This window comes from Oculina patagonica, chromosome 8 (assembly GCF_052425735.1).
Source record: "Oculina patagonica isolate OP01 chromosome 8, crgOcupat, whole genome shotgun sequence".
NCBI lineage: Eukaryota > Metazoa > Cnidaria > Anthozoa > Scleractinia > Oculinidae > Oculina > Oculina patagonica.
The window spans coordinates 27,080,378-27,101,565 of NC_135765.1; the positions used below are offsets into that span (position 1 = coordinate 27,080,378).

General features: G+C 39.8%; 2 protein-coding genes and 1 pseudogene across 3 annotated transcripts in view; all 3 read left to right on the forward strand.

Moving 5' to 3' along the window:
• Nucleotides 1–21,188, forward strand: part of LOC144663703 (elongation factor G, mitochondrial-like) — a 114,838-nt gene that overhangs the window by 15,531 nt on the left and 78,119 nt on the right.
• On the forward strand, nt 1,289–6,972 carry LOC144663769 (angiotensin-converting enzyme-like; annotated as a pseudogene). Its single transcript, XR_013572659.1, has 4 exons — nt 1,289–1,467; nt 2,660–2,903; nt 4,716–4,838; nt 6,453–6,972. The product of XR_013572659.1 is annotated as an angiotensin-converting enzyme-like (transcript).
• Nucleotides 20,638–21,188, forward strand: part of LOC144663691 (uncharacterized) — a 52,571-nt gene continuing 52,020 nt past the window's right edge. The window contains exon 1 of the mRNA XM_078524717.1: nt 20,638–20,691. The gene's annotated coding sequence lies outside the window, so the exon portion shown is untranslated. The remainder of the gene's footprint in view (nt 20,692–21,188) is intronic.

Sequence of the window (21,188 nt, forward strand, 5' to 3'; positions counted from 1 at the left end):
TTCTTTTACTAGGCTGCCATTTGCCGGGCCACCATCAAAAGAAGTTTCACACCAGTTTTTGTTGGATCTGCCCTAAAGAATAAGGGAATTCAGGTAGTCTCCTTTGTATAAAGTGTCATCAACATTTTTGGGGCCTCATTAAGTATTGACAAGGGAACTACATGTATTTACTGGTAGGCAAATTAAAATTATTGTATCATAACCAAAATTCATCTACTGGTATTTTCTTCAGTACTTGATTGCGAAAACTTTCAGAGACAAACAATGCATACATGTATGAACTCAAACGTAATAATGGTTTGTACTTTGGTTTTGGGTTGGGGGTACTGGTGAGGCCCAAGTGGGATTTAGGATGTTTGTTTGGTCATAATTTGAGAAATTATCACGACATACATGTACACGTTCTGTGATTATAGGCACATCCAGGTTTCTTTCATCTATGTTTAATGTGCGTTGTTCCTACTACTGTTCTTTGAAAATATTTTATATCTAAAAAATGTTGCAGTGGTTAATCTTTGTGGTATAGTACAATAATAAAAAAGCATTTTCCGTTTGTCTCACGACGTAGTGTCACTTGTGATGTAGATCGCGACGTTTCGACTGCACACTGCTAATCTTCATCAGGCGATAAGGTCGACTGGTCTGGTGTAACCTTATAAAGCACGCTGCTGCGCTGTGATTGGTTGGTTTTCAACAGCTGTGATGGTGCATTTCGATCCTCGCTGTTCCGGTGTGCTGTTGTTCCCTCAGGGGTCCGCTGTCGTTCAGTTCTCCTGGTGTTGTGTTTTTTGATCGTGGGCATCCATGCTTCGGGAATTTCAATTCCATTATCCCTGTTGATATTGTTAGGGTGAAGTCTTATCTGAATTGCCTCTTTGACCCTGCGTGTGTACCAGTGTGGTTCACGATCAATAAACTTTACTTCATTGCAAAGCATCTAATTAACTTCAGTCATTTTTAACTCGGAAAAGAGTTGTAGTGCGCGAAGTGAATTTCACTCGATTCCTGTTAACATAGGCACGCAATGCGTCCAAGTGTCTTAAGGCCTCTAGAGAATTAAACCTGTTGATTACCGACATTGTTTGGTATATTATTGGATGTATCAAACTGAGTGAAGTGAACTGAAGTGTGGAAAGTTCAGCATAACTTCGGTTTTGGAAAACAAGTTATTTGTCAGTTTTTTGTTTTCATAATAAATTTTCCGAGTTCAGTGGCTTATAGCCACTTTGATGTTATTTTTTTTCCTTTTTCAGGAACAAACAATGTACCAACATTAATCACAACGACTTGGTAACCACTCATCACGAACTGGGCCATATTCAGTATTACCTACAATAGTGGGACCAGCCTTTCGAGTACCGCACTGGCGCCAACCCAGGATTCCATGAGGTCTTGGGTGATACCATGTCGCTGTCAGTTGATACACCGCAGCACTTGGTCTGTTGGAAAGTGTCAGCAATTACACAGGTAGATAAATACAGTATAAGATTTATTGGCAAACTCTTGGAAGTACATGATGCAACAGACGCTTGGGTGGGAGGGGGCAGAGGGGCGTGTTAAGGCGGGACTAAACGTGAATTTTAGTGGAATATCGAGAGGCTTAAAGAAGAGGTAGAAGAAAGAAAATTAGTTTGGAACGCCACCAGACAGGTAACCCCAACGAAAGAGCACCCCAGGTTGTCAGAGGACTGTCTGGTGTCAGTCTACTAATTGCTAAGTTCAAGTTCCAATTTTAAAACATGTACATCAAATTTTTAATATTTCTTATTTCTCGATCTAAATTTTACAAATCCTTTGAGAAAAACTATCTCTCCCAAACATCCCCAGAAATCACCCAGAAATTCAGTTACAAAACACCCCCAAATATGATTTATGGGATGGACATAGGACTTTTGCATTGCTTGAAACGTGAACGAGATATTTCCAGTAAACCCCTGTTAAGCAGCGAAGACATTGTCTTTAGTGTAGCGAGAAAACGAGACCAATGCATTCTTGCCTGAAGACGGTCGAGCTGTGTGGAGATCGATGAGAAAGATGGAAATTTTAAGCTTTGGTAAATAAAATTAGAAAGATGTATAGTAGTATCCCGATTTCTCGAACCTTGGTTGCTCGTAATTCTCGATGTAAACGCGAACCAAGTCGTTTCCCTTCCACAGCAATCACCCTCGATTTCTTGAATTTTCTTTTCACTTAATCTGAGTCCTCGACAGCATTAGAAGGAGCAGGGTTCGTACTCGTCTTGAATACCCTTGAATTTCAGGAGTTCGATTTCAATGCCATGAAGAAAGTACTTCAAATTGGTTTCCGGTCCTTAAAAGTCCTTGATTTTTTTATTGAACGTCAAAAGGCTTCAAGGCAATGAAAAGACCGCCAAAATTAGCGATTCTTTTAGTTCTTCAGCAAGCACATCAACGGCACATCAACGGTACAACAGACTGGAATTCGTTGGTCCTTGAAATTTCCAAGAAGGGTCCTGGAAAGTCCTTGAAAACTCCTTGCATTTTTTGGCCTAAAAAGTGTAAGAGTTCTAAAGGAGAATCCTTTTTTCCCTACCGACTGATCCTTACGGTCTTACAGAAAAAAATTGTTTCTAGTTTTACAAGCTTGGAAATTCGAATTCCAAAGTTCTTCTCATTTTTCGTTGTTTTCACTTTCTCAGAATCCGACATCAACGCCCTGATGAAGATGGCGCTGCGTAAAATCGCTTTTCTGCCATTTGGGTTTTTGATCGACCAGTGGCGATGGAAGGTGTTCAGTGGCAAAATCACTGATGAGAATTACAATACCGAGTGGTGGAAACTGAGGACTAAGTACCAGGGAATAAAACCTGCTGTGGAACGGTCAGAAGCGGACTTTGATCCTGGGTGCAAGTATCACATCCCTGCCAACACACCGTACATCAGGTATAAATTCCAATCTTTGTCATTCTTAAGCATGTTCGACATCTCTCTTCTGATTGGAATAAGCCATATTAGGAACTACAGTGGCCAATATACTTTTTTGACAATAACAGGGAATTCTCGCGTGTTGATTGGTCGAAAGCTAAGGGTGGATGCATGAGATAAAATGACATTACCTGACGCAGGCAATTTTCGAAAAACTGTTAAAATTCCAAAACATTGCAGTGAATGATTATCGCTCATAGGATACAAGGGCGAACAGTCTGTTCAGTTTAGTAGAAACTCTAGAGAATTGCAGTCCAAAAGCTACAATTTTATTTACTTTTAAGTTAAAAACTAGGAGAAATTATCCCTTTTAAAAGCAACGCTATTGTTTAAGTTGTTACTTGTAATTTTACAGTTCAAATAAACATTGTTGTTGTTGTTGTTCAACGCGCGCGAGAGCAAACAGAAAGCAGTGGCAGAACCAATCAGATTCAAGGATTTCCAACAGAACACGGCTGATATTCTACGTAAAAAGTGTAAAAAAAAAACAAGGACAAATTTGGTCGATTTTTAATGTAAGTTAAGAAGCCGTTTATTCGCGCGAGAAAATTGTTTCAATTTTCCAAATCAGCCAGGAAACGTCCATTTTGATCTTGCATACAGTCGAAGCTCTCTTAACGGACACTCTCGTAAGCGGACAGCTCTACTTACGGCCACCTTGTTAGAAACCCCGTTTTTACTCCCTTACAAACTCTGTATTTTTACATTCTTGTAAGCGAACATTCCCGTAAGCGGCCGCGGACACTTTCCCCGAGTACGACTTAGACTTTTTCTTGGTTTTTAAGCTCCCGTAAGCGGACACCTCAAAGAAAATCCTAAAGAAAACTCTGTATTTTGTTTTTATCAATCAACTTCACATCGCCGTTTGTCACAATGATTTTACAGTAATTGCAGTACCATATTTCAGTGTTTTTTTTGTCGTCATCTACGTCCGTCCATCCGGTTATTAGTTTGGCAAGCTCCCGTTAACAGCCATCTATCCCCTCGTAAGCGGCCAGCTCCAGTTACGGACACTTTTTTCGCGTCCCGAGGGTGTCCGCTTACGAGAGCTTCGACTGTACTATGTTCTTGAGATTTGAGAAAGTATTTGTACAACAATCGAGCAATAGATAAGGTGCAAAATCTTTAAGGATTAGCCTCCGCATCTATTAACCTAGGCAGATAGGACCTGTCAGAGAAAACTGCCTTGCGCAAGCCTGAGAACACAATACAATGATCCCGCAGCAGGCCTCAATCCCGGACCACTCAAACCGCAGTCCAGCGTCTTAACTATTAGGGCACTGCGCTTCCCTGCTTACTTACTTATCCCAACTAAAGCTCACAAAATTCGGATTAATTTGTTAAAATAGGCAGAAACTATATAGAAAGGAGAGATTGATTCGAGTGTGGAAGGGCTGTAGGCTTTCGCGCCCGTGTTACTTGCGTACATTTAACCGGGGAAAGGGGGGGGGGGGAGCCTCGAGCAAAATGCCCCATACTGCCGGAGCTTCTCAAGGTTTTTTGTAGCATTAAGCGGCAAGGAATATCCATCGCAGGGTACCCCCCCCCCCCCCCCCAGCATTATTTCGCCGGTACCCATTTATACACCACCTGGGTGGAGAGAAACACTATGAGAGTAAAGTGTCTTGCCCAAGAACACAACACAGTGACCCTGGCCAGGACTCGAACCCAGACCACTCGATCCGAAGTCCGGCGCGCTAATACTACGCCATCGCGCCTCCCAAAGGCCGAGTATGGTATTTTATTTTAATATTTTCTTTTCTTACTAAGGTATTTCATGAGTTACGTGCTGCAGTTCCAGTTCCACAAGGCCGCATGTGACGCAGCTGGTTATAAAGGAACTTTGCACACTTGTTCCATTTATCAGTCAAAGGAGGCAGGCAAGAAGATCGGGTAAGTAAGTAAAAACTGCAAGTGAGCAATGTTCTGTCCTATATAAAAGAGCTTTTCTTAACTGACTGTCAACAGAGTGATACAGAGGTAGGTAAAATCTGCGTCGAGCCAAGTGGCCCATACAGCCTGTTTCTGAAGCATGAGGCGACTAGGAAATATCTCTACTCCTCCTGGGTGGATGCTAGTCCATCGCTAGGATGCTAGTCCATTTTCTTTAGGACCGCTGTAGTAATTTTTTGGAGGACTAGACTCTAAAGACGAACATCGGAATCACGTGTCTCCCACCCCACTGTATCACGTGTCAGACTCCGCACTGGATCACGTTTCGCACGTGCAGTTTTCACTAGGTCACTTGCGCTGCGGGCCATTTCCGAGGTGCCTTTCACTTTGTATTAAAACGAGACCTAGTGAACAACATGTCATACGTTCACTGTCTTGCAAAGCAAACTTTATGAAAGCCGAATGGTGCACAAAACTAGATTCGAAACACAGATAAAAGGACCCTCTGAAATGGCTTAGTGAATAGACCATAATTATTCTTATTCTCAGTATTGGACTGGAACTACGCTTGCAATGGAGATATCATTAAATGAGCTTCATGTCATTTGCATTTGAAAAGATTACCTACATTAGCCTCCATTGCAAGCTCTTTTTATTGGTATGTTTGTACCGAAATGGCCTCACGCGCTACATAAGTTAGCACATTTCCACTCCTGAGACCGTCGTTATACCCTCTGGTATTTATTTTAGTATTTACACGTTGAGATCGTTCTCATTTGCGTTCATGCCCCGGAAGGTCTCATTGGAGGCCTCCTTTTTTGCCCCTCCTTCCTCCTCTTGGCAACGAAAACCTTAAGCATGCTGCACTTCTTCGCATGCGTGGAAATTATTTTCGCCCCATATCTTAGTATCCCCGCGTGTGCCATAGAGGTGCAGCATAACAATGGAAATTCTTCCACTAGTTCCAGTCGAACTATACTGAGAACACAAATATGGTCTTTTACTTGTTATTAAAAACTAGCAATGGCATATTGGAGTTCCTGCATTTTGATTGGTTGACAGCCAATGGTATATGAGCTCAAATACCATAATTGACCATAAATATGGTAGCCGATACAAGTCAACGAAAACAGCTTGTGAGCTAAAACACTGAGATTCTTTGCTCGTTTTTAATAAAACAATTATTCCACTCGCACTTGTTGAATATGAGATCGTTACAGCCATCTATCTTATTGTTACTAATTTTCGCGGGAACTTAATTTCGCGAAAATGGAATGGGCATATTTCGCGGGACTTAATTTAGGCGATTTGGCCAAAAATACGTAATTATCATAAAAATACAATAGAAAACGCTTAAAATAAGTTTTAGCGGGTCTTTAATTTCGCGAATTTTTGAAAATTGCGAAAATTAAGTCCCGCGAAAATAAGTAACAATAAGATACCATCTCATATCCAACGCGCGCTCGTGGAATAATTGTTAAACATACCCATGCACAAAGTCACGTGTCATAAGCGCCAAAGCCCGGGCACTTCATTTATCTCATGCCTAAAATTGCGCTTTAAACATATGAAAGCAGAAGAAATAATGATCAATAATACCATTTTGTCTTGTAGCGATATGTTGAAGATGGGTAAGAGCAAACCTTGGCCCGAGGCCCTCGAGAAGCTGACCGGAAGTAAAACACTGGACGTTGGAGCACTGACTGACTATTTCGAGCCACTTCGTAAATGGATGGAGAATCAGCGAAAGACACTAGGATAAGCCGCACCCGGGTGGGATGAGGATGACGATGTCACCACTACCGTGAAGCCCACGCATACGACCACTGTTGTCGCTGGAGTCTCGACTCTTGCTCCAGTCCTGTTTAACACAATTGCAAGTTTGTTGTTCGCGCTGGTTGTGTTCTCTCGCTAAAGCTCTTCGATAGCTAAGACTTTAAGTAGTTCACTTTACAAACTGTAGTATTCAGATTTTTGGTTAATTTGAGGTGATCATGTTTCTAATAGATCGCTTTTGAAGTAGCTTTTGAGATTAGTATGCAATCGCCTGATTTTTCGTTTCCATTTACCGTGGTTGTAGAAGCTTCCCAAGGTTTTGTCGTATATAGAACGAAATAAATACCATTCTTTCACATTTTGAGTCGTGCGTGTGCATCCTTTAACCAGTTCTCACTAGTGACGCAAGCACAAGCGCAAGCACAAGAGCGATCATGCAAAAAGGACAGATTTTGATCCTTGTGCTTGTGCTGGCCGCAAGCACAAGCATCAAAAAGCAATGCGCTTGTTGTTTTGCTTCAGTCGAAGCCGTTTTCAAGGTGAAAGAGCTGTTATCCATGTGCTTGTGTTTGCGTCGCTAGTGAAGACCAGGTTTAAATAAATAATGACCTCTGCCATTAACTATGAACATGGGCGATCCAAGCGATCGTGATCGCCCCAATCGCTACAGACGTTAGCGATCGAAAGTGTAATCTTTTATATCGCCCCAATCGCAAGAAAACGATGGAGCGATTTTAAGAGAACTTGCCTTTAGAAGCTGGATTTCTCAGTAACAAAATAGAGTTGTGACAATACATAACTAGGCTATTTAGACGATCCTGTTTCATGGTTGTATTTCAGCCCATTAACAATAGTTTTGTTTTATTTTTTGTCATATATACATGCGCTACACACGGGTTTTTCTGATTCCTGTTTCATAGTGCTTTTTAGGTTGTTCTTTAAAGTTAAAGGGGAAAAAATATACGGAAAATGATGCCGCGGACCTCTCCTAGGAGCGTTTTGGGGAGAAGAGTTTAACCTTACGTTATGCAATCCAGCCATACACGATCCCATAGTTAGTAGATTTGTGCATTGATAAACCAACTACTGGTACTTCTGGCACTAAAATATATATATATATTTTATTTTGATTTTCCTAAGCGAAGGAATAGTTCCAACGCTGTGGCATGCCATTTATGATATTAAAACCAAAAAGTTTCGGAACTCTGTAGGTTTTAATATTTCGGCTTTTATTGTTCATGTAAGTAACGGATATGAAGACTGCAGAAACAACGATTCGAATGAACCGCCGAGTGAACAGCCTGACACGTGCATAAGCACGTGAAAGGTCTGAACAAACAGACTGAGCAGACGAAGGTCGAAAGTGCAGAAAACCATCCATAAGACTGACTGACTAGAGGGTTTGCTGACTAGATGGTCAAGAAAAAAGTCCTAATAGTTATGTTTGTGCAAGTAACCGACGCACTGAGTGGCTATGGTGGTTTACTTAGTAGTGATCTGTTGTCCCTATTTAATTTTATCGCTTAGATAAATTACCATTGTTAGTTAAATTGAAGAAATTATAATAGTGAGCTCACTAATAAGTTTTCCTGGATCGGAGTAGATTGTCATGAAAGCTCAGAAAGTCTGCCATTCTCGTCAGGGGCACAGTGACAGACTCCTTAGAGAGATAATTATTTCGCGAAGAGTAAGCTAGAAAAAAAGGGATAAGCGCGCGCGGGAAGACGTTACATTGATCTTTTATCCGTATTGTAACGTATCGATACACTAAAAGCCAAAACAGGGTAAATCTCTCTAAACCACGTTTCAAACTGTGGTACCACAGCTGGCCCTACGTGGCTGAGCTAACTGTTATCAATCTATACCGATGAAACGTTAACAAAATGTTAAAATAAGGCACAATGTAATGACCTGCTAAGTTTTAAAAGTTCGTTGAATGTGTTTTCAAAAAATGATGAGATTGTATTACTAATAAGTGCCGTAAACTAAATAAGCTTTCGCAGCTATGTTTTAAACATTGTTGTTTGGATTAAATTTGGTGAATTGAATCTTTAAAAACAAAAATAACAAACTCACCATCGGAAAAACCGAGCGCTTGGTACGGAACAAACTCTCTTGGCCGTTTACATTTGTTTGCTCGCGAGGGCTGTTTGTACGCGCGTGCTTTTATTTGAACGTCTGCATCTTGCGCGCGCGCAGTCTGGGCTCCAAAGCTAAGAGAGCCGATGTTAGCATAGCTCGCGATTCAATAAAAGCGAGGGAATAATTTCAACGTCGTTGAGTGCTACTTTGATTTTAAAGAAATTTCGGAAATTCGGCTGCTAACTTGCTGACTATCTATTGGTTTTACTTCAGTGGTAGAAATATGTTGTTTATACAAGAAACTATTCCGTTTAAGTTATATTATATTACCTTCAGTTTAAAACTAACTTACTTTATACCTAAAAAATGGTAAATACCACAAAAAGTTATCGAGCCATGAGGGACCTTCCCAGATACATCCTACCGCTTTTACAGGACCCAGTCTTTCTCAAGGCTGGCCTCCTGTGGGTACAAAAAAACAATAAAAAGTGCTGTTCTACAAACATGCTCGTCTATCTCAAGGGCGAGTAGAGGTCTGACACAGCTGACCCACGGGGACTGCATCTTAGGTTGGACATGGTCCGCCATATGGTGGGATATTGATCCGGCATATGGTTTAAAGCAAATTGTTATTTTGATTTTCCTAAGCGAAGGAATAGTTCCAACGCTGTGGCATGCCATTTATGATATTAAAACCAAAAAGTTTCGGAACTCTGTAGGTTTTAATATTTCGGCTTTTATTGTTCATGTAAGTAACGGATATGAAGACTGCAGAAACAACGATTCGAATGAACCGCCGAGTGAACAGCCTGACACGTGCATAAGCACGTGAAAGGTCTGAACAAACAGACTGAGCAGACGAAGGTCGAAAGTGCAGAAAACCATCCATAAGACTGACTGACTAGAGGGTTTGCTGACTAGATGGTCAAGAAAAAAGTCCTAATAGTTATGTTTGTGCAAGTAACCGACGCACTGAGTGGCTATGGTGGTTTACTTAGTAGTGATCTGTTGTCCCTATTTAATTTTATCGCTTAGATAAATTACCATTGTTAGTTAAATTGAAGAAATTATAATAGTGAGCTCACTAATAAGTTTTCCTGGATCGGAGTAGATTGTCATGAAAGCTCAGAAAGTCTGCCATTCTCGTCAGGGGCACAGTGACAGACTCCTTAGAGAGATAATTATTTCGCGAAGAGTAAGCTAGAAAAAAAGGGATAAGCGCGCGCGGGAAGACGTTACATTGATCTTTTATCCGTATTGTAACGTATCGATACACTAAAAGCCAAAACAGGGTAAATCTCTCTAAACCACGTTTCAAACTGTTTTTGATTATTTGAAGCGAAGGAATAGTTCCAACGCTGTGGGATGCCATTTGTGATATTAAAACCAAAAAGTTTCGGAACTCAGTAGGTTTTAATATTTCGGCTTTTACTGTTTATGTAAGTAACGGATGGAGACTGCAAAAACAACGATCCGAATGAACTGCCGAGTGAACAGCCTGACATGTGCATAAGCACGTGAAAGGTCTGAACAAACAGACTAAGCAGACGAAGGTCGAAAGTGCAGAAAACCATCCATAAGATTGACTGACTAGAGGGTTTACTGACTAGATGGTAAAGAAAAAGTCCTAATAGTTATGTTTGTGTAAGTAACCGACGCAATGAGTGGCTATGGTGGTTTACTTAGTAGTGACCTGTTATCCCTATTTAACTTTATCGCTTAGGTACATTACCATTGTTACTTAAATTGAAGAAATTATAATAGTGAGCTCACTAATAAGTTTTCCTGGATCGGAGAAGATTGTCATGAAAGCTCAGAAAGTCTGCCATTCTCGTCAGGGGCACAGTGACAGACCCCTTAGAGAGATAATTATTTCGCGAAGAGTAAGCTAGAAAAAAAGGGGATAAGCGCGCGCGGGAAGACGTTACATTGATCTTTTATCCGTATTGTAACGTATCAATAAAAATTAAAAGCCAAATCAGGGTAAATCTCTCTAAACCACGTTTCAAACTGTGGTACCACAGCTGGCCCTACGTGGCTGAGCTAACTGTTATCAATCTATACCGATGAAATGTTAACAAAATGTTAAAATAAGGCAAAATGTAATGACCTAAGTCATAAAAGTTCGTTGAATGTGTTTATAATAAATGATGAGATTATTTTGTTTTTGAATTATTTTGCGAAAGACTAATTCCATCGCTGTGGGCGCCATTTTTTGATATTAAAACCCAGTAGTGCAAGAACTAGCTAAGTTTTAATATTTCGGTTTTTATGCTTATGTAAGTAATGGATGCATATAACCCCCCAATGAACAAATGAAAGACAGGCCCACAGCAATCATGTACTAAATACACGAAAGCCTGTATAGCCAAAACAAACAGATGAACACGGAGAGACAAGTATGCATCCTAACGGTTGCATGACTTAGATTTTACTTGTTTATTATTTGAATATTTGAATAATTTTTGAATAATTTTGAAGATTCTTTTTTAAAAAATCTTGTTTAGGGTAGGTTACATTTTAAATTTTATTTCTTCTTTAAATACTTCCTTATTTTATTTTCTTCTCTTTTAATAAATACGTTTTGATGAAAATAGTTTGAATGTTTTATAAGTAACTGGGTGTTGGGAAGCAGATTAAGCATTTACCCACTAGGGTGTTTATGAGTAGAGGACTAGTTTTATCTCGGTTGACGTCTTTTAACAGTAGTGTAAAAATAGCTAAAATTAACATTTCGTTTTTTTGTTTATTTATATATCGAGTAATGGACATAGATAATCTCCATAAGCAAAAATGAAGGACAGGCTCCCAAGTAACCATGCACTTACTATACTAAGGTACGATTTTCGGAATTCAAAAAAACGAACACAGAGAGAGAAGTCTGTGTCCTAAAAGCTGTACGACTATAGGTTTTATTTGATTATTTTAAAAATAATTAATGAGATTCTATGTTGGATATTTATAAATTGGTAGGATTTGAAAAAAGGTTTTATGATTATAGCTGGTTTTATTTGATTATTTTAAATTTTGAGATTCTTTGCTGGATATTTGTAAATTGGTAGAATTACTTGATTATTTGGATACGTGTAAATTGGTATGATTACAAAAAGAGTTTTATGTTTCTATTTAGTGCCTGGGTGCTGACCATTGTAAACAGTTTGCTCAGCCACGCAGGACCAGCTGTGGTACTACAACCAATGCCTGGGTGCTGACTTGAAATGCGCAACGGAATGCAGACAAAAACTATAATCACAGTCAGAATGATCATCAGTTCCAGCAAATATTCACATCAATTTGTTTTTGATTATTTGAAGCGAAGGAATAGTTCCAACGCTGTGGGATGCCATTTGTGATATTAAAACCAAAAAGTTTCGGAACTCAGTAGGTTTTAATATTTCGGCTTTTACTGTTTATGTAAGTAACGGATGGAGACTGCAAAAACAACGATCCGAATGAACTGCCGAGTGAACAGCCTGACATGTGCATAAGCACGTGAAAGGTCTGAACAAACAGACTAAGCAGACGAAGGTCGAAAGTGCAGAAAACCATCCATAAGATTGACTGACTAGAGGGTTTACTGACTAGATGGTAAAGAAAAAGTCCTAATAGTTATGTTTGTGTAAGTAACCGACGCAATGAGTGGCTATGGTGGTTTACTTAGTAGTGACCTGTTATCCCTATTTAACTTTATCGCTTAGGTACATTACCATTGTTACTTAAATTGAAGAAATTATAATAGTGAGCTCACTAATAAGTTTTCCTGGATCGGAGAAGATTGTCATGAAAGCTCAGAAAGTCTGCCATTCTCGTCAGGGGCACAGTGACAGACCCCTTAGAGAGATAATTATTTCGCGAAGAGTAAGCTAGAAAAAAAGGGGATAAGCGCGCGCGGGAAGACGTTACATTGATCTTTTATCCGTATTGTAACGTATCAATAAAAATTAAAAGCCAAATCAGGGTAAATCTCTCTAAACCACGTTTCAAACTGTGGTACCACAGCTGATTGTTTTTGAATTATTTTGCGAAAGACTAATTCCATCGCTGTGGGCGCCATTTTTTGATATTAAAACCCAGTAGTGCAAGAACTAGCTAAGTTTTAATATTTCGGTTTTTATGCTCATGTAAGTAATGGATGCATATAACCCCCCAATGAACAAATGAAAGACAGGCCCACAGCAATCATGTACTAAATACACGAAAGCCTGTATAGCCAAAACAAACAGATGAACGATCCCGGGAACACTTATTAGTGAGCTCACTATTATAAATTCTTCAATTTAACTAACAATGGTAATTTACCTAAGCGATAAAATTAAATAGGGACAACAGATCACTACTTAGTAAACCACCATAGCCACTCATTGCGTCGGTTACTTACACAAAGTAACATTAAACTATTAGGACTTTTTTCTTTACCATCTAGACGTCAGTAAACCCTCTAGTCAGTCAGTATTATGGATGGTTTTCTGCACTTTCGACCTTCGTCTGCTCAGTCTGTTTGTTCAGACCTTTCACGTGCTTATGCACATGTCAGGTTGTTCACTCGGCAGTTCATTCGGATCGTTGTTTTTGCAGTCTTCATCCGTTACTTACATAAACAGTAAAAGCCGAAATATTAAAACCTACTGAGTTCCGAAACTTTTTGGTTTTAATATCACAAATGGCATCCCACAGCGTTGGAACTATTCCTTCGCTTCAAATAATCAAAAACAATTTGCTTTAAACCATATGCCGGATCAATATCCCACCATATGGCGGACCATGTCCAACCTAAGATGCAGTCCCCGTGGGTCAGCTGTGTCAGACCTCTACTCGCCCTTGAGATAGACGAGCATGTTTGTAGAACAGCACTTTTTATTGTTTTTTTGTACCCACAGGAAGCCAGCCTTGAGAAAGTCTGGGTCCTGTAAAAGCGGTAGGATGTATCTGGGAAGGTCCCTCATGGCTCGATAACTTTTTGTGGTATTTGCCATTTTGTTAGGTATAAAGTAAGTTAGTTTTAAACTGAAGGTAATATAATTTAAACGGAATAGTTTCTTGTATCAGTAAACAACATATTTCTACCACTGAAGTAAAAACCAATAGATAGTCAGCAAGTTAGCAGCCGAATTTCCGAAATTTCTTTAATATAAGTAGCACTCCACGACGTTGAAATTATTCCCTCGCCTTAATTGAATCGCGAGCTATGCTAATGTCGACTCTCTTTGGAGCCCAGGCTGCGCGCGCGCAAGATTCAGACGTTCAAATAAAAGCACGCGCGTACAAACAGCCCTCGCGAGCAAACAAATGTAAACAGCCAAGAGAGTTTGTTCCGTACCAAGCGCTCGGTTTTTCCGATGGTGAGTTTGGTATTTTTGTTTTTAAAGATTCAATTTACCAAATTTAATCCTAACAACAATGTTATAAACATAGCAGCTGCGAAAGCTTATTTAGTTTACGGCACTTACTAGTAATATAATCTCATCATTTATTATAAACACATTCAACGAACTTTTATGAATTAGGTCATTACATTTTGCCTTATTTTAACATTTTGTTAACATTTCATCGGTATAGATTGATAACAGTTAGCTCAGCCACGTAGGGCCAGCTGTGGTACCACAGTTTGAAACGTGGTTTAGAGAGATTTACCCTGATTTGGCTTTTATTTTATCGATACGTTACAATACGGATAAAAGATCAATGTAACGTCTTCCCGCGCGCGCTTACCCCTTTTTTTTTTTTTTTTTTTTCTAGCTTACTCTTCGCGAAATAATTATCTCTCTAAGGGGTCTGTCACTGTGCCCCTGACGAGAATGGCAGACTTTCTGAGCTTTCATGGCAATCTACTCCGATCCCGGGAAAACTTATTAGTGAGCTCACTATTATAAATTCTTCAATTTAACTAACAATGGTAATTTACCTAAGCGATAAAATTAAATAGGGACAACAGATCACTACTTAGTAAACCACCATAGCCACTCATTGCGTCGGTTACTTACACAAAGTAACATTAAACTATTAGGACTTTTTTCTTTACCATCTAGACGTCAGTAAACCCTCTAGTCAGTCAGTATTATGGATGGTTTTCTGCACTTTCGACCTTCGTCTGCTCAGTCTGTTTGTTCAGACCTTTCACGTGCTTATGCACATGTCAGGTTGTTCACTCGGCAGTTCATTCGGATCGTTGTTTTTGCAGTCTTCATCCGTTACTTACATAAACAGTAAAAGCCGAAATATTAAAACCTACTGAGTTCCGAAACTTTTTGGTTTTAATATCACAAATGGCATCCCACAGCGTTGGAACTATTCCTTCGCTTCAAATAATCAAAAACAATTATATATATTTCTTTTTTTTTTTGGGGGGGGGGGGGCAGAACCCTTTACCAAATTTTTGTTTGGGGGCTACAGACCTCCCCCCCCCCCTCCTACTTTCCCTCCCGTGACTTGTTGCGTGACCAGGAAAAGACATTTTAAGTCACTCGTCAGGAGCGTTCTTGTCTGGGCAGAACCCTTTTACCAAATTTTTGTTTGGGGGGCTACAGACCCCCCCCCCCCCCTCCTCCTTTCCCTCCCGTGACTTGCTGCGTGACCAGGGAAAGACATTTTCAGTCACTCATCAGGAGCGTTCTAGTCTGAGTAGTATAAAACCTTTCTAAACGAGATGGGGAAGGCAGGATACTTAGGTAGGCTGATACTCAGGCTAGCCTGGCTAGGGGCGTTCAAAAGAAGTGCTGACACCATCCGCAATTGATCTGCACACGGATCAAAACATCACCAGGCGAGTTCGTTCAGCCAGATGAGATGATATGTTAAATTTAGAAGCCTGCAAGATTCAAGTACCTCAGCACTAGGTTGAGTCAATTTTTAAAACGGTGGAGGAAGAAGTATCTTTGTTAGATCGGCGCAAATTTCATAAATGTTAGTCAGAAAAAGAAAACGATCAAGTGGAAGATGTAGATGCAACAGACGAGAAAGAAAAGAAAAGGGTGGAGTGGAAAATGGGAGTGGTGGAAGGCCTATTATTACACGACTAAGGCGGTCCGAGGGCCAATAACTGAATCAGCCAATCAGATTACTTTATTTCCGGTCCCGCGAGGGCCGATATTTTCCAAGTATCGGACCGGGTTTTGTCCCGGATGATCCCGCACTAATTCCAGCGCGATTTAGCGCAAGATTTTTGCAAGATTTTTTTTTGCAAGATTTTTTCGGAGTTTTTATTGCTTTGAAAATGAAATGACCTTAAACACAGAAATAATTATAACTTCTTTTTAATAGCGCGCGGAAAAGTTTTACCGCACATTGTTTTCCAGGACAACTACCGGGTAGCAATTGTCACTACACAAAGTTTCCAGTCGTGTAATAAATCTCTTATTAACCAAGCTTGCTCGGGACCGTACTGGGCGAATATTGGCCCTCGGTCTTTTTTGTACGGACCTCGCTGCGCTCGATCCGTACTGTCAAGACCTCGGGCCAATATTCGCCTAGTACGGCCCTCGCGCGTGGTTAATAAGATATATGTACAGTCAACTCCTCTATAACGGACACCTTGGGGACCATCATTTAGTGTCCGTAATAGAGAAAGTCCGTAGTAGCGAGATTTATTTTCAGTAATTCTTATTCGCCGGGACTTCATCTCCTGCCCGTAATAGCAAGGCGTCCGCAAGGCGAGAGTTGACTGTAACAGGGACAGATGGAATCGCTAGAGCTAATGTCAGAGTTATAACAAAGGGGAAAACGACCTTCACCTCTCCAGAAGAGTGGAAAACTCTATCCGTTTAGCCTACGTAGCTGGCGGTTTTGTTGGGGTTTAAATTAAAGCGCGCACAAACAAGCAACAAACCCGCCAGCTACGCAGGCTAAATTCGAAATAAGTGGACGAATGAAAAACTTTATTAGGGTCAAAACCACATAGCTAGGGAAGAATCCCTTACTAATTTGGGGACACATGATTAAAAAATACAAAAATGTGACAATTAATAATATTAAAAACTGTGTTAAATATCAATAGTAATATAAAAATCTAATACTACATTAATTCAAAAAATAGTTGGTCTAAAAGTGTATAAATGTTAAAAAAATGATATGATGCTGAATAAAAAATTATACAGTAAATCCGTTTGAGATTCGGAGCAAAGTTTGAGATTACGAACAAATGTTTGTAATCGCGGTATAGAAATCCTACAAAGAATGTCCCTCATCAAAATGCGGCTCTAGATACCAGATGGAGGTCAGACCGGGGGGGGGGGGACTCCGATATGAAAGGGACGGGGATGCTCGTAGTCTCGCTTAGAATGTAAATTTCGGACTTTGGTTCTCGCTTAGGGTGTTCTGGGGAAAATGGCAATAGTTTTTAGCCGTCAGAGTCTCGTTTAGGGTTACACACGAAAAAAAAATACAAATATAACTTCTTTTTTCAGAATTTTGGTACCTTTTAGAGTTCTAAAATAGCTTGAATCACGCCCAGATTGGTCTCTTTTAGGGGTTCATTTCAACATTTCCGACAATCATTCCCTTCTCTTTAACATGGAAGTACCCCCCCCCCCCCCCCCCCGGGAGGTCAGAAGTAATGTTTCAATCGCAGAAGAGTCAAGGAGGGGAGTAGTGCAGTTATATTTCCATTCGAGATTACTTTGATCTATTACCCGTTTTACTGAGTTGTAGTGTTGGTTGTCTGAGAACCCGTATTACCCGAATTTAGCTTACTTTCTTCAAAGATTGTTAAGTAAAACAAGGCCGAAAACAGGTATTCCTGCGTAGGAGTCTGGGTTGCCTGTGTAAATGGCCCAATCAGTGCAAGCTTTGAAGGCTACCTCTTTGGGGAAGACTAAGTTCCAGTGTTGACAAAAATGGCGGCAGCGAAGGTGTGGCGGAAGTAACAAGCGTCTTTAGCTACGTTTTATTCCCAAAGGAAGGCACTTCACTGTCAGGTAATTAGTGTTTTACTTTTGTTAGTCTGTGGCTTTTGGTCTCTGTTGCTTTTACGAGGATGTAATGGTTTACAGCGCCAGTAGTGCGACCAGACAGTTTTTCTGCACTGCAGCGTAAACTGAACACTTCAGTCCACGATTTCTTTTTTCCAGAAACGTTTTGGAACTTTCCCAGCGGGGATTTGGATAGGCTAAGAAATAATTTGACGTTTTCCCTTAGTTCTGTTTTATCCTTTTGAGATAAGGAGAACTCAACTTCGCAGCAGCATATTTATTTGATTCACACTGCATAATTATTCATAAAAAGAACTCAAATTCTTTCACACACACACAAACTTAAGTTATAGTTTAGCCATGCAGAACGAGACTGTCAAGATGTTTGCATAATTAGCGTGGTTTGTGGAATTATCTTCCCTATTAAATATTATATGTGTATTAAACTTATTTCAAATTCTGGCCACCCAATTCTTGATGTTTCAGAGATGTAGCTCAACAAAGTCTGCTGTTATTTTATGAATCTTCATGTGTTGCACACTAGAGATGTCACGCCTGACTACTTTTCAAATAATTTTAATTATCAACTATTGTTAATTAAAATTGCATACATGTAAAGCTATGTAAGAGCGAAGTTTGTGTCATCTGTGGCAGTTTAACACAAGCGGTGTCCTTAATAATATCGCTTTCCTGCAAAATCCAAACATGAAGATTACAATAAAGTTATTGCAAGTGTAAAGCGCAACTTGATCCCAAGTGCAGACAGGTGGTTCAATGAGGCAGAGCACAAGAGACAAGAGCAACAGACACCTCATTAATACTCATGTTCTTCTGCCCCCTTGAAATAATTGACATAAAAATATTGGCATACTCACTGAGTCACTTACAATACATTAGGTGACAAATGGCGTTTCCATACTGAGCTCTACAAATTTCAGTCGAACGTTTCGGCAAATACGGTAACTCAACAACAGAATACAAGAGAAACCTGAGTGGTCTAAGCTAAAAATAAATACACGAAACAATACACGATGCACAAAACCTTCGAGTGAAATAAAAAGTGTCAGTCCGAGTCAAGCATTACAGTATTGTGCAAAAGTAATGCAAACAAATTTCGACGAATTTCCTGCCTTTTCGGAGCTTTTCGAAGAAATTTCGCTCGCAGCGATATTTCTTCGAAATTTTAGCGAATTATCGTGACACCTATTGTTTGGAACGGCGCGAAATGTCGAAGGCGTAGTTCGCTCACCTCGACAACTCGTTGCGATCTTTCGCGCGATAGTTCGCTCATCTCGAAAATTCGCTGCGACCTTTCGCGCGATAGTTCGCTAACCTCGACAATTCGCTGCGATCTTTCGCACGATATGTCGCTTACCTCTACAATTCGCTGCGACCTTTCGCGCGACATTTCTTTCTGTCGGTCTTTGTGTTTACGGCAAAGTTCACTGTTAGAAAATACACGATCTTACGTTCTCCACAGCTAGCTTGAGAACATAGGCAAAATCTTTTTGTAAATTCATATTACAATCTATACCAAAGGTTAAAACAAACTTACCTGGCTAGTTTCCAGTGTCGCGTACTTCGGTATGGCATATCAAAGTTTTGCGGGTTCGCGATCTCGGGTTTCAAGTTACAAGCGAAATAATTCCAATGCATCAAGCGATAGTTTTGAGTCAATTCGAGTGAACTTTTTTGAAGGCAGAGTATTTCACTGATTGAATAAACTTTATTTACGTTGTAAAACCCAGGATTTTTCTTGTTTTGAAATCATGACGGGACGCCTGATTTAAATACAAATCAACGCGGCCGACAAATTATCGCACGTGTGCTGAATTTGCATACGGTCACGTAATGTTTACGAAACCTTTCGTCTTTGTGAAGAGTCATGATACTTTTTCTGCTTCTTTGCCATCTTTGCTTTAACAACATTTGATTATCGATACGCGTTTTATTCAAGACTAAACTTTAATTCGACAGGTATTCCCAAAATATTTTTAACTTTATGGTATGCAAACATCAAGCGCTTTTGATTTGAGGTCAAAAGGCAACTCCCATGGGAATACACTGTCACTCTGGATCTTTCTTGGAATGAGAGTAATGAATTGGAATAAGAGTAATTTTCCCTACCTTCCGGGAAAAACTTTCGATTCACAGACTTCATAATCGAAAAGTTTATGCCTGATGGAACTCGCGGCGGATGGAGGATTCACAATTTTTTTTTACCGGTACTTTCGCTTCGACGCTTGCAGAAAATATAAACGCACGCATGCAAAACTTGAAACTCGTGCCCGCTTCTTTGCCTACTACCAACGACGAAATTGTTTCCCACTAAAGTTAACTAGAAATGCTTTGCACATCGCTATAATTTTGCCTTTAATTCTGAAAATACCTTAAGTGGAAATAGCGGCCGTGTGGCAGCGTTCCGACAGGCCAGAAGCGAGATGTTTATCAAGTCATTGCGTTACACACCCGCATTTGTTTACGACCTGCATAACAGCAATTGAACACAGATGTTTCAGATTAGAAATAAACCATTCGACTTCGCCTTAAACAGTGTTATTTTATTCAATCGACTGTTTTTGATTGCTGTCGTTCGAGGCCGTTCGATACTTCGAAATGCAGAATGAAGTGTTTTCCTTTATAGCGATGCTGTTACGATAATTCGATGAATTATTGGTCTTTTTTCTAGCGAAATATCGCTCAAAGCGTCGCGAATTGTCGTTGTTGAACGACAATTTGTTCCTTCGATCTAGCGAAATATCGCTCATAGCGTCGCGAATTGTCGTTGTGGTAACGACAATTCGTTGAATTATAGGCCTTTGTTCTTGCGAAATATCGCTCAAAGCGTTGCGAATTTCATCCCGAATTAGCAAGCGATAATTCGAAGAAATGTCGGGAAAACAAAGAACGAAATTCGCGCTTTTCGTTTGCATTACTTTTGAACAATACTGTAGCTTATTGACTTAATACTATTTTTATCATCCAATTACAGGTTGGTGCCATCCCTGTATTCAGCCGCTGCTAAGGTGCGGCGGAAGTAACCGGCATCTGTAACTACTTTTTGTTCCCACAGGAAGGCACTTTACTGTCAGGTAAATAGTGTTCTGCTTTTGCAAGACTGTGCTTTTTAATCAATGTTGTCGTTTGTGAAGGTGTAATGGTTTGCAATGCCAGTAGTGATACTAAACAGTATTTCGGCGGTCAGGTGATGTGAAAGTAAAACTGCACTGTAGCATTAACTAAACAGTTAACTATTCCTCTTTCCATAAATTGTTCTTTAAATAGAACTTTTTTAGTGATGGAATGAATATGTTTTTTCAAGAGGGGCTGGGAGTATGCAAAATAATTTTGGAAATTCCAGAGTGGAGGTTTATTTTTTCTAAATTGTTTTCATGATAAAGCACCTTCCAATAATGTTATGGCCAAGGTAAACTTTTGAATAAAGCAATTATTAATTTAATTAATGTGTAATTTCTTTGAATTGTGCTGGGTTTTATAATAAATTCTGTAATTTGAGATTGCTTATGCAAAATCACACTGTTGTGTGTAATATCAGGTAATAATTAATTATCAGAAGCCCTGACTGTTG